Raw genomic sequence first — 14,787 nt, 5'->3', positions numbered from 1 at the left:
CACGGGGGTAGCACAGGGTGCAGGGAGTGGATAGCTGGGGCTGTGTGCACATGGAGTGGCTGTGGGTGCATGGAGGGCATAGCTCAGGGTGTAGTGAGAGGGTACAAGAGGCTGTGGCTGGGAGAGCCCCCTTACGGTCCCTGTTCCCAGAAGGATCTGCCAGCCACGGAGCGGGTCTCCCCAGCCTGGTGGCTTTTACTGGCTGCTTCTGTGGGAGCAAAGGGGGCTGGGATCTGAGGAGCAGTTCAACCCGGGGCACCAGCAGGAGAGGAGGGAACACTGCCACTGTCGGCTCCATGGCACCAGCCAGACCAGCAGCTGTCCCACACTGCACGGCTCCGTGGGGGAGGAAAGGAGATGCGGGGGGAGGGGGGAAGTGTGGAGCTGCCCCAGGGACTGCCGTGCTCTTGCGCTGCAGTTTTGGGAGGGCAACATCCTCCATGTCCCCAACTCTGCCCACAGGCTCAGAGCACCAGGGTTTGGGGCTCCGGGATTCAGCCCCGCACCTCCCGGCTTCAGCAACCGTGGGGGGCACCAGGGATCAGGGCTTCAGCCCCGCGCCTCCCGGTGTCAGCCCCGTAGGGGGCCCTAGCGCTCTAGGTTTCAGCCACGTGGCCCCACGGCTGTCTTGAAAGGGCTTGCGGACCCCCAAGGGACCGTGAACCCCAGTTGAAAACCTCTGGTGTAGGTGTTAGGGACTGGGCTGCAGCCCAGGCTCTGGGACCCGACCACCACACAGGGTGGTCCTAACCCAGGCCCTAACGTCTACACTGCAGTTAAACAGTGCTTAGCCCAAGTTCTGTGCGCCTGAGTCAGTGCTGTGAGTGTCTAATGGCAGTGTAGACATACCCTCAGTCAAATAATAAAGCTTCAGATTTACATATTCACAGTATCCTACTGATACTGCAATTAATTGATGTAATGTACATTTTTCTTAATGATATCTTAAAGTATTTTAATACCAGGGTAGCAAGAAATACTGCCTCATTAAAAAAAACAAGGAGTCCTTGTGGCACCTTAGAGACTAACAAATTTATCTGGACATAAGCATTCGTGGGCTAGAACCCACTTCATCAGATGTATGAAGTAAAAAAAAATACATCTGATGAAGTGGGTTCTAGCCCACGAAAGCGTATGCCCAAATAAATTTATTAGTCTCTAAGGTGCCACTAGGACTCCTCGTTTTTTTTGCTGATAGACTAACATGGCTGCCACTGAAACTTACCTCATTAATGATGTTTTTTGCCAATCCAAATCAAATACATTAATATTTTCAGCAGCAGACATATCTGAAACACACTGCTATATTTAATGCATGGGTAATAAAAAATTATTGTCTCTGATTTATACACAAAGTCAACTGTCTGACGACTTTCCCCCCTTAATTTTAGCATGCTCTTTTCGGAAGATTTTCTGCTACAGTGGAACTGTTTATACCAATTCTTACAACACATTGATTATCCTTAGTTTTCTGGTTTCATGACCATTTGTTTCCTTAACATCCAATTCAATGGGAGCCTCATCCCACCAAGCAGGCAACCTTCATTCGATATGCTCCCCTAGATACTTAAAAGCTAGAATGTGACACGCTAAGATGAGGGAAAAACTGACCAGAGAGAGAGAGACACACACACACACACACACTCATCCATCATGAAGTCTGGGTTATGGATGATTGGTTTCACTTCTAAAAGATTAGCTCTTAAGTAGTTTCAGGCCTTCTTACCAGTAAAAGCTAATCTCGCTGCACTTACTAGTTAAAAGAAGAACAGAATTCTCTTGTGATACTGCAGTAGCATTGAACCAGCATTATGCAGGACTAGAACTTAAACCCAACATACAAGAGCTTGGAGACTGTTTTGAACCTCAGATTTCAGTACTGTGTAAATTAAGGGCAGACCTATTGGGCCAGTCCTCACAAGTAGGGCTGTTTTACTATATTTCCTCTTTCACATACTGCATGCTTCCATATTGTGTCCTTATGTGTTTTAAAGTATAGATGAGGATGCAATATTAAGCTCTTAGATAGTTACATAAAAGTCTTGATCAGACCATTATAATATATCAGTTACCTCTGCCATACAAACACACGACTGCTATCGTCCCAGCTGACAAATGGCAGAGGAGCGTCCATTAGAAATGCCTTCACCTATCATTCTGTCCTGTCTCTCTCTTTTTTTTTCTGTGAGGGAACTGAGAGTAGTAATTTAAGCCAAAAAATGCAAGTTTATTTGTGTAGCTGTGCACCAGATGTTATGGTTGTACACTGCTGGTGTAAATCCTGAATAGTAAGCTTTTTTTGAATTACTGTTGTTCCTAGAATGAAAGCTTTAGTGTTTAAATTTGAAGCTCTCCAGGCACCCAGTATATATTATTCATGAAGGCAACTACTTGGTAAATTTTTATCTTAGTAAATAAATATCAACGATTCACTCGGATTTTAAATCTGTTGCACCCAACTTCACAAAGACCTTTGATTTAGAACTGTCCCTAACACCCATTGTAACAGTGTGGCTGCCTTGACGATTTTGTAGAGAAACACAGGGCATTTGTTGAGCTATCCTGATGTCAGATGCTTGAATCCTGTATAAAGATGCAGGCTAATTACTGCCAAGTTAAAGTGGCAGGTACTTCTTGCTAACTCTAAGTAAAGTATAAGAGGGGATGGTGTGTCTCTTTGCTGTGGGAAGCAGGGGCAGGGACCATAGATATGCAGGGAAAGTCAGCATACCAGAGTGGGAACTCCATCTCCGTGTGTGTGTGTTATGCAGAGAGCTGGGTAGGATGGGAACTCCATCTCCGTGTGTGTGTGTGTGTGTGTGTGTGTTTTATGCAGAAAGCTGGGTAGGAACTCCATCTGTTCCCACCTATGTTCATGCTGTGGCATGGAAATGCACAGTTAGGGCATGCAAGCAACCTTAACTCTGTCATGTAGTGACACAACGAGTGGGAAAACAAAAAAAGAATCTAGTGTGTCTTTAAAACTAAATTTCCTCTAATCTGGGACCACAAACACTAGAATGTCTTAATCACTTGGTTATTGCAGGGAATCACTACAGAAAAGGTTATTTGGATGCCCTAACTGAATTTCTATAGCTTAACATGTTTGGATTTCTTTTAAGTTTAACCTTAATGCTGAATTTCCAGGGGTAAAATGCTTGGTTTGGGAATAACAAACTTTTTTATAATGTACTTTGCCCTAAAAGTCTGGTATAAACTCTCAATTAAGCTCCATTATAACATTATTTTGGCCTGGGAAATTCTTCGTGGTGCTACTGATCCAAGAGGAAATTAGCAAAGCAACATTTCTGTGGCAACTGCCATACAGATCTGTGATGTTGGAACACATTTTGGAAGCTGTCCTGTGAGTGGCTGTTGAAATGAGACAGAACAAGAATATAATCTGTGATCTTTAAAAATTATGTAGAATTCTCTGGGTGGGGAGGAATTGTGGTATACATAATTATTGGTTCTGATGCTTATTCAGAATGAAAAATGAACTTCTTTAGTTAGCCCTGTTGACAGAATAACCTCAGACTCTTGGAGTAGTCACTCAAGAGCTACAAAAGGTCATTAAATTTGCATCATTACTTTAATGAATGATGATGGTTGAATGTCAACAGCTCAGAATAGCTGATGCAGTCACTGTAATAGTTATATTGTAGTCTAATAGATGTTAAAAGTCTTTAGGTCAATTTACTGATATTCCTGTTAATGCAGCACTGTTCCTTTCGGTATACTCTCCAGCATGGTTTTAAATGGATTAAGCAATCAAGTTTGGGGTGATAATTACCCTGTTGACAGTCATGTTAGTGATTTTTCTTGGGAAGTCTATTCCACAGTTTAACAGACCACACTGTTAGGCCAGGTCACCCTAGCAGAATAGACGTCACCGTTAGACGTGTTAGATATACAATCCAACATTTCACAAGTTAAACACACCAAGGAAGAAAAAGAACACTTCATCCTTAGGCCCTATACACACTGCAAAAATAACCAAGGTTAAACAGTTGTGGCCCAACCATTTTTCCTACCACCAGGACAGATACCTAGACTAAAACAAGTTTCTTTAACTTTATAACATGCCTTTTCCCACTCACATAGGCTATAAAATCCACAGTGTTCTAAATACAGTTGGCAATCACTATGTTAACCATAGTTATTTCTGTATCATTGAAAGGGCCTTATAAAGATGTGATCTCTATTGAGATAGCTTGAAGGGTTATCCAATTAACTTTATCACTTAAACAAGAAGATTAAATCCAATTTATTAAAAATAACCTCTCTATTCAAACCCAATAATTAAACATCTCCTTGTGTTTCATGTAAGAATTATAGGCTATTTTGTGTTGCATGAAAATTTTGTGGCAAACCATAAAGACACAGGCTTTTCTTACACACTGATATATGCCATCCTTTCTGTGGAAGTTTCCTTCTATTTTAAAAGACACCCTGATTAAAATGTATTTGGACTTTGAAATGAGAGAACAGTAGTTTGGATAATGTCTTCTAAAGATAACCTCTCCCCACGCCATACAACTGTGGCTATAGTCAGTGGAGTCATTTGAGCTACAGTCCCATTGGTCTAAGAGGGAGGGGCTAGCACAGGGGTAGGCAACCTATTTCACGCGTGCCAAAGGTGGCACGCGAGCTGATTTTCAGTGGCACTCACAATGCCCGGGTCCTGGCCACTAGTCTGGGGGGCTCTGCATTTTAATTTAATTTTAAATGAAGCTTCTTAAACATTTTAAAAACCTTATTTACTTTACATACAACAATAGTTTAGTTATACATTACAGATTTATAGAAAGAGACCTTCTAAAAATGTTAAAATGTATTACTGGCACGCAAAACCTTAAATTAGAGTGAATAAATGAAGACTCAGCACACCACTTCTGAAAGGTTGCCGATCCTTGGCTAGCAGGTATTCTCCATCATCAGTCTTCAGCTTTGAATTCTCATCCTTCATCAGACAGTTCTGATTTGTTAACTTTTAGGGCACGTTACCTTTTCTGAAGACGACTAGGGTAAGATGGGAGTATGAGGATAATGGTGAGCTAATTAACAGGCAATTGAGGTTAATGGATTCATCAAAGGAACACAATTTATTATTATTTGTATGGTCATGTCATGACCATACCGTGACCATGTATTAAGTTTTCTTTGGCAAAACTATGTTTCAGCTGGGACCCATGGGGTAGAATAGGCGACCAGAAAAATCAAATCAAGTAAATAAATACTAGGGAAAATTCTCAGCTCTCCTAAAAAGAAGAGAGTCATAAATCAGGTATATTCTGGATTCTAAGTTGACAAGTATAAATCAGTTTGGGAGCATGTTGGCTTCAAGGCTTTACCTTGCCTGTGTCATTCTAGTTATAGATCAGTGAACATACAGTAGTGTGGAAGTACTGTCAAGCAGGTTATTAAATCTACAGAGACAAAAAAAGGAGTCAGAGGCTAATATTTTATCCACTGCATCTACCATACGGACCTCAGTGTACAAGATATGTCCTAGTACACACCATTCTGAGGCCACTGCAGTACCTACGCACAACCATACACGCAAATATTAAATAGGAAGATGACAGATCACCAAGCCTGAGTATGAAGAGATGAGGAAAGTGCCACTCCTAAATACATTAGAGTCTTTCAGCCCCTTTCCTGATCACTTTGTGCTTTACAGTTTCAGGCCCAGATTTTTCAACCTTGCATTATAAGATGGAACATAAAATTCTGGAATCAGATTTCCAAAGACCACCCCTTCCTATTTAGGCTAAAGAGGAAGTGGCTAAGTCTCCCCTGCTCTCAAAAAAAACAACATTGAGCACCCAAACAAGCTCTCCTTCGGATAAATTTAAAAAATGTATTCATTGCCTAAATAGGAGCTGAGTTCTTTTGAAAATCTTTTGAAAACTAATACAGTGTTGCTAGTATAATTTTTGGAGAAGAGAATTTTTTAAAAGCAGGCCCATCTCCACCCCTCATGAGTTACAAAGTTGAAGAGTGGTATTTTCACTTATCTATTTATAAACATGTTCTTCCCTTCCTCCCTGCATTTATTTTATCTGCTGTTGAAGATAGAATGTGAAAAGTCTTAGTGCTGTGTACCTATGAAAGTAAGGTGGCTTTATTTTCTGGGTATTAAAAAATTGCCCACAACATTTGTACAACACACTATGGGCTCCCATGAACACTTTTTTTTTTACATCCTTCCTGAGCCAATCTTGGCACATAGGGCAGAAACCCTTCTCTTCCATTCCCCTTTGTCATTTGCTCTGCTTGTATTTGCTCTACAGTGTTGACATTGACTATTCTTCCCTCTCTGCAGGGTTCTTCTTAAGGTTTCCCTTGGGCATTCACTTCCTCACACCAGTTGTTTTCCACTCGATATGCTTCCTGTGTGAGTCTGTGTGTTGACAGCTGGAGTACATGTCCCAAATACATCCAGCACTTCCTTCTGAGTCAGGTGGAAATGAGATGCTGGTTGCTGATTTCTCGGATTTCTTCATTGGTGATGAAGTTTTTCTAACCAATGCCTGGAATCTTTTATAGGCACTTATGTTTGAGGGCATCTAGTTTTCTAATGTTTTAGAACATTAGAAATCCAGCTCTCACAGCCATAGATTAGCACCAAGATTATGTATGAACTGAATATTCTCAGTTTTGTTCTGGTACTGTGTATCAGTTATTTCCATACATTGTTAAATTTAGTAAATGCTGTGGATGCTTTTCCTATCCTTGATGTCACTTCCTTCTTGAGGTCTCAGTTGGCTACTCTGGTGCTGCCCAATTAGATGAACTGTTCTACTTTCTAATTTGATGTTACTGCTTGATTTCTGGGTTTCAAGGATGTTTGTTTTTATCACAAACTAATTTGAGCCCCGCCTGGCCTACTATTTTTGCCAAGTTGTCTGTTTTTATTTATCAGAGGGGTAGCCGTGTTTGTCTAAATCCACAAAAACAACGAGGAGTCCGGTGGCACCTTAAAGACTAACAGATTTATTTGAGCATAAGCTTTGGTGGGTAAAAAGCCCACTTCTTCAGATGCATTTTTTACCCATGAAAGCTTATGCCCAAATAAATCTGTTAGTCTTTAAGGTGCCACTGAACTCCTTGTTGTTTTTGTTTTTATTTGTAACTTTTCAGGGGTGTCACTCAATAGTGCAATATCATCAGCAGTCTTGGTGTTCTAGGCATTTGCCATCTCCCCCTGCTTTACCAGTGTTTGTCTTCATTATCCAGTCTATGGCAATGCCACACAACGATAGAGCCCTGCGCGGACACAAAAATGTGTATCCACATCCAATCCGCAATCTGCAAAAACTGTCTGTGGCTATTCGCAGATATTTGCAGATTTGCAGGGCTCTAAAGAGCTCCCAGGTCACCACGCATCCAAGCTGCTATCCGCAAAAATGGTCCATGGATATCCACACGGATATAAAGCGGATACCTGTAAATTTGCAGGGCTCTAACAATAGAGATGAAATGCAGCCCTGTTTCACACAAGTGTCCTTACTGAACCACTCTGTTGCTTAGTTGTTCACCTTTACAGAACACTTTGCATTAATGTACACAATCATGTTGTTGACTTTAGCTGGGATTCTGTAGGACTAAAGAATATTCCACAATGTATATCTATGCAGGCTGTCAAATGCCTTTTGAAAATCAATGCATTGATGAAGAGTGGAACGTGCCATTCTACATATTCTTCTATGATGGTACTTGTGTGAATATCTGGTCTACACAGGATCTCTTGGTCCTTAACCCAGTTTGTTCTTCTCTAAAATTTGCATCCACTGCCTCTTTCATCCTGTGCAGTATCACACAGCAGAAGGCTTTCCTTACAAGAGAATAATGCAACTCCTCTCCAGTTATTACAGTCAGTAAGAACACCCTTTGAGGGTATTCTGGCAATGATTCTCAAACTTCATTGAACAGCTCTGTTAATTTAATTATGCAGGTGGTATCAAGTACTTTTAGCATTTCTGCTGTAATCTGATCATTTCCTGCCGCTTTATTTTTCTGCTTTTTGATTACAGCCTGTACTTCTGATATCTCTACTGCACCAATGTTAATGTCAAGTGAATCAGATTCATGTTTCATCAAAATCTGATGCTGAGGTGGGTTTCTGTATATTGAAGACTTCTTTGAAATGCTCTGCCCATCGGGTTTCCGCTTCTACCTCATTTTTCATCTTTGCTTTTTATTGGCCCATATCCTGTTTTGAAATTTCCACAGGGAGTTTTAATCGCTTGGTAAATGGCTCTGTGATTTCCTATCACAGCAGCAGCTTCAGCGTCAGCTGCTAGGTCTTCAACATATCTCTTTTTATCTTTCCTTGCTTTGCACTGCTTTATCTGCCTTCTTATACCTCTCTTTTTTTCTTTCCCAATAGTTAATTTGTCTTGGCATTCAGAAGTTTTCTTTGCAGTACTTTTCTTTCCTGAATGAAATGCCATGTCTGTTGGCTTATCCGATTCTTGCTCTGTCTATGTTGACATCCAGCTGCAACTGCTGTAGCTTGAATTACATTGATTCTGAGCACTGGCTGTTTTTCTTCAGGGCCAATGTATGTCTCACCTTACTCTACTTCTGACAGTGCCTCAAATCTACACCTTAGTTCAAGTTGGAATTTCTCACAGTACTCTTTTGCTTTCAGCTTTATACTGATTGATTTTCTTTCACACTTTGTTTAAAGTTGATCGTTCTCCATTTTAATTTCAGTTTAGTAATGCAAAGTTGCTGCTAAGATTTGCTGCTCGATATACCCTTATGTCTTGGGACAGATGATCTGAATCTCAAGCTAATGCAGATGTGGTCGATCTGATTTTTTGTTTTGCCATCTGATGAATTCCGTGTTTCATTGTGCATGTCTCTGTGATGAAACAGGGTATATGCAAGAACTAGGTTGGACACCAAGCATAATTCAATGAGTCTCATAATTTTAGTTGATATTTCCAGTGCTTCCCCATTGCTCTTTCCATTCCTTGGTTGTCACATCTTACTAAGCATTAAAGACACCCATCAGGAGTAAATCATGTTTAAGGTATTCTGTCAATCATACTTTGGAAGCAATTGGGAATTTCATCTTTATCCTCATCGCTATGTTCCTCTGTCAGCACTGTATGACTGACATCTTTAAGAGTGTGGTTTGGAGTCTGGCAGCATGATGTGTTGGTTAATATGTTTCCAGTTGAATGATTTTTCTGTAGCATCTGTCATAGTGAGAACTACTCCGTTTGAGTGTGTTTGTTGCAGGGGCATCCCCCCAATAATCGGTGGGGAGAGAGAGCTCCTCTGCCCCCAGGGCTATGGCCGGGGGTAGGGGCACAGAACATGCCCCTCCAAAAGTGGTCAAATTTAAATTCCTGCATACCCCCCTGTTTGTTGTCACTATGGCCTGAGTAAAAAAGATGTTTCTGCTCTTGCTGTAAGTGCAGCTTATCTGCACCAATCAATCTACTCTCACTGAAGCCCAGGATTTCAAGTCTATAGTTGTCCATCTTCCTTATGATCTGAGAGATATTCTCATGTTCCAATAACCAGCTCATTACTTGTTATTTAATGGACAGGTTACTTGTTATTTATTATTGCTTTTTCCGTGACCTAAGGTGAATCAAACTGGAAGTACATTGTTGCTATGTGTGACTGGGAAAGTGAAACAGGTAGTTCCATGACTTCTCTAAGTGCTGTCTACTCAATATTATTATTCAATTTAAGTAAAAAAGTTCCAGGTTGTCTTGTTGAATGTCATAAGGATTTGCTGAACAGTATTTCTATGGCAACTGCAAAGAAGTGAATTCAGTTTTGGAAAGCGTTGTAAACCATTTTTTCTGCAACATGACACAAACCAGGATTTCAAGTTATGGGAGCTGAGGGTGCTTAGTAGTAGAATCCAAGGATCAGGCGTGAAGAGTACAATAAGAGAGGCTAATAAAACCTTGGAAGGATACTGTGGATGTTGGCAGGGCCGGCTCCAGACCCCAGCGCGGCAAGCACGCGCGTGGGGCGGCCCTTTCCCGGGGGGGCGGCAGGCTGGGCCGGCGGACCTGCCGCAGTCATGCCTGCGGGAGGTCCACCAGAGCCCCGGGACGAGCGGACCTGCCGCAGGCATGACTGCGGAGGGGGCGCTCGTCCCGCGGCTCCAGTGGACCTCCCGCAGGCATGACTGCGGACGGTTCGCTGGTCAGGCGGCGCGGCGGGACCGCCCGCAGGCATGCCTGCGGCAGCTCAACCAGAGCCGCCGGACCAGCGAACCGCCCGCAGCTGCAGGAGGTCCAGCCGAGCCGCATGACCAGCAGACCCTCCGCAGTCATGCCCGCGGGAGGTCCGCTGCTCCCGCGGCTCCGGGGCGCCTCCCGCGCATGACTGCTTGGGGCGGCCAAAAAGGTAGAGCCGCCCCTGGATGTTGGGGAGATTGACTAGGAATACTGGCATAATAAGGAACTGTAAATCAGAGGTAAAGCACTTAAGACTACAATGAGGAGGCACACAGAGTGAATTATCTCTCTCAATAAAATACTGTCATTGAACTCTTTAATTTAGAACAGCATGTCACAACAACAGATCAGTAAGACAGCAGATATTATGTGAGTGAGTCATTCTCTGAAAGGTCATAATTTCATGGGCCAGTAGTAGTGGAACCAAACAAAAAAGTCCAGTCAAAACTTCTAGGGATTTTTTTTTACAGGAAGTCATAGCTTGCCACCAGCTAATTATAAAATGGGCTTAACACGTAATAGGTATTTAAGACTTTCATTTTGCATTGGGAAAAATGTCTCCATTACCTTCTTGAAAGAGCTAAAAGGAAAAAAAACCAACCCCCAAAACCAGGGAAGACAGAGGCAGGGAAATGTCCTCAACAAAAGAGGTGCACACAGCACATCCTGGCCCTCTGCAAACTCCCAGTGAATACAGTAAAAAAGCACAAATAAATTAAACCTACTAACAGAAACAGAATTTGCTTATCACAGGTTTAACAACATGCCACGAACCAGGGCAATTTGTGATCTACATCCATAGTGCATCCATAGTGCATCCAGTCATGACTCACATGGATATAAAAAGAAAATGCACCATTACTTTCTAATTCCTGACCCCAATTTCTTGCACATCATTTAAGATATTAATTTGACTGGTTTGCTTGGAATTCTCCATAGACACAATAATCCTTTCCCTTGCTTTAATTATATGTATTAACAAAAATGAAAGAAGGAGGCAAGATAAGGAAAGGGATTCAGGAGAGGGTTACATTTAATAAAACCCCAGCTAGATCACAGCAATACTAGACTCTATGTGAACAGATTTTGCATTTACTGTATGGGATGCCTCAGTCTAAGTAATATAGAAAAATCAGCTTTCAAAAAGGCATAAATGAAACACACAGGCAGAGGTTTCCACTTGTATGGAAAACTATTGTACTCTGGGATAAAGTGATCCCCAGTGGGAGTAAAATATTTTATTATTTGGAACTGGCAGACATAGTGCAGTAGTTTTGTACTATAGATCTCGTCAATGTAGATTTTAGAAGTAAATGGATACTGTCTTAAATGTAGCCCTCGGTCTTTTTGCTTTTGGAAAACAGACCCAACATCTCAAGCACTGATTGGGTGTATTTGCTCAGCATTGAAGGCTAACAATATAAAGTTCTCCCTCTGCATGGTTTCATGCCTGATAGTGGGGCTGTTTATGATCTTGTGTTGGGAATGAGGGAAGAGGGATTAAATAAGGATATTGGTCTGAATACAAGACATATCCTGAATATTCAGGATATTGATCTGAATTCTTTGGGTGGAGTTGGCAAAGGAGAAGAATTGCAAATACCATAGCTGTTACTCATAAACTGTTGTACCTGACAGAGCAGAATGGGATGCGATTCATTCTGCTTCTACTTCTAGCTGGGTCGTTCTTTCCATTACTGGCTGTACATCTGGTTTGAAAAGGATCCTTCAGTTTTCCCCCTGTATTTTTCATCATTAAAAATGATCATGAGCAATTCTGGGAGAGAAGGGTAGTTTAGTTTATTCAGTGGGGTTTCTTTATGAAGTGGTTTTGAGTAATAATAGCCACACATTTGCTATCTTACTGAAACGGAAAAAAAAAGCCTTGGAATATTTAAGCAGCAGTATAAAGTGTCACAATGTAACAGTTTGCTTGTTGCTCAAGGACATTACAAAGGTGATTTGTTTGGTTGATGGTATTTTGGCAGTAAGCGCTGATGTTAACCGGATCATGGACTTCGCATTTGGTAGAGCAAGAGATAAGATACAGCTGTCTTGTGACAACTGCATGCTTATGAGGATTACCACCACTGCACCATGCACAGCTACACTGTTTTTAATAGAGGTTATTAATAATGCATACAAATCTGGCACAGAGTTTCTGCTGATAGTAGAAGAGAGCTCCCTTGTCTCCAAGAGGAGGTGGCAGCAAGACTAAGGGAGCTGCCAGATACACTAATTCAGAGCATCCCTTCAGCAGACATCAGGTGTTCTTGCATGGAGCTCCAACCATAACCTACAGTTGCAGTCCTTCAGGGTCTATTCTCCAGGGCTGATGCAAAGACATTAGGCTCAGATACTCAAATTCTTAAACACATGCCTAAATTTGCTCTCGTGTTTAAGTGTTTGCAGAATCTGGGACTGAAACTGCATTACACTTCCCTGTGCAGGTCTGGATGAATATGAACAATGTTTTAAAAATTTTGCTTTAAAATCTTCCACCATAAAGGGAGAATATTTATTAAAAATCCAAAAACCTTGCCCTGGGTGGGGGGCAGGGGATAGACACTTTATACTTGCTAATTAGGGTAAGGACTATTAATTTCTGCATATTAATTTTGCCTTCATAACAAACAGTAATTGTGGAAATTACCCATCCCTATCTTTTCACCTATCCAGCCTGCTATCTTTTTCAGTCCACAGTTTAATACCAAGTACCATATCTCAGTGTGAGAATACCCTATTGGAGTGTGGCTATATGATTGATCTGAATCCATTGGATTTTAAAAATAAGTATGATTCTCCACTGTTTTCTGTATAAAACCATCTGGCTCAAACATCTTAGAAGCACTGGGTATTCAGTAGTGCATTCTTTTTATTTTTGTATTTAATCTAGTAAATTATTTTAAGGATACACTTCTATTATTCATTTGTAGTTTTGTTTAGTTAGTATTTATAAGATTCATAACAGATACTTGCTGCTACTTTTATCCTTCACTCTTCATTCACATGATCCTCCCTCTGTTCCATAGCACCTTTTTTCATTTAACTTCCAAGACCAAGCAGCCAATTCTATGGGTCAAACATAAGGAAATATTGTCCTGTTGTGTGATTCTGGGGACACCATAAGAACGGCTATCTAGCCCAGTATCTTGTCTTCCGACAGTGGCCAATGCCAGGTGTTTCAGAGGGCATGAACAGAACAGATAATCATCAAGTGATCCATCCCATCACCCATTCCCAGCTTCTGGCAAATGGAGGCTAGGGACACCACCCATGTCCATCCTGGCTAACAGCCACTGATGGACCTATCCTCCATGAATTACTCTAGTTCTTTTCTGAATCCTGTTAATCCTGTCTCAGCCTTCATAACATCCCCTGGCAAAAAATTCCACCATAAACCAGTGGTTCTCTAACTTTCTCCATTCCATGCACAGATCCTTTTTCTGAATCCTTCCATAACTACTTGGGTCCTCAAAATGTCTGAGCTTGCAGACCACAAGGAAAGGGCACCATTGCAGCACAGACCAGAGTCTGAGACCTGCCAGACCAGAATGAAGCTTGGGTAGTTTGTGTAATCAGATTTTAACACTGTCGGTGGCCATTTGATCCAATCAAGTCACAAACTCATCCTCAGTATGAAGAGTTATTTTGTTTTATATAATGGATTGATCCAATCCTCCTCTTCTCTTCCTAGTCTTCATCCCTCTCCTCCCTGTCTTTCCTTTAAACAGTGAGTAGAGGGGCTGGACTAGATGGGTCTGAAGAGCCATTCTTCTTACAAACAAAGCTGTTTTCCATACTGCTCCTGTAGCTTTTTCTGCACGAGTAGTTTTCCCTATTACTCCTGTGATTGGTGTATAATCCCATAATTCACTGGTGTGTCAACTAGCACAGTAGCTCTCAACCTTTCCAGACTACTGTACCCCTTTCAAGAGCCTGATTTGTCTTGTGTACCACCAAGTTTCACCTCACTTGAAAACTACTTGCTTACAAAATCAGACATAACAATACTAAAGTGTCATAGCACACTATTACTGAAAAATTGCTTACTTTCTCATTTTTACCATATAATTATAAAATAAATCAATTGGAATATAAACATTGTACTTCCATTTCAGTGTATAGAATATAGAACAATATAAACTAGTCATTGTCTGTATGAAATTTTAGTTTGTGCTGACTTTGCTAGTACTTTTTATGTAGCCTGTTGAAAAACTAGGCAAATATCTAGATGAGTTGATGTACTCCCTGAAAGACCTCTGCATATCCCCAGGGGTTTGTATACCTGTAGTTGAGAACCACTGATCTAGACTATTACAAGATTTTGTTACGTGACTTACAATGTGTTTAATACATATATCCGGATATTACAGTGATACTATTTGTCTGTTTCCTGTTGCCCAACTTTTCTGCTAAAGTCAGCTGAGTCCAGTTAAGGATGATGATAGCATTACTCAAAGCTATCATTCTTTGGACAAAATGTTTCCACAGTAGCCTAAAATTGAACTATTTGTAATTTTCAATTGCAAGATGTAATTTTATTGTGCTTACAATGGCATTACAA

General features: G+C 41.2%; 1 long non-coding RNA gene across 1 annotated transcript in view; it reads right to left on the bottom strand.

Annotated features, from left to right (window-relative positions):
- Positions 1-14,787, bottom strand: part of LOC123349212 — a 152,302-nt gene that overhangs the window by 57,077 nt on the left and 80,438 nt on the right. The window lies entirely within an intron of this gene.

Source organism: Mauremys mutica, chromosome 14 (assembly GCF_020497125.1).
Source record: "Mauremys mutica isolate MM-2020 ecotype Southern chromosome 14, ASM2049712v1, whole genome shotgun sequence".
Lineage (NCBI taxonomy): Eukaryota > Metazoa > Chordata > Testudines > Geoemydidae > Mauremys > Mauremys mutica.
The sequence above is the reverse complement of the archived record's forward strand: the minus strand, read 5'-3'. Positions and strand labels throughout refer to the sequence as shown.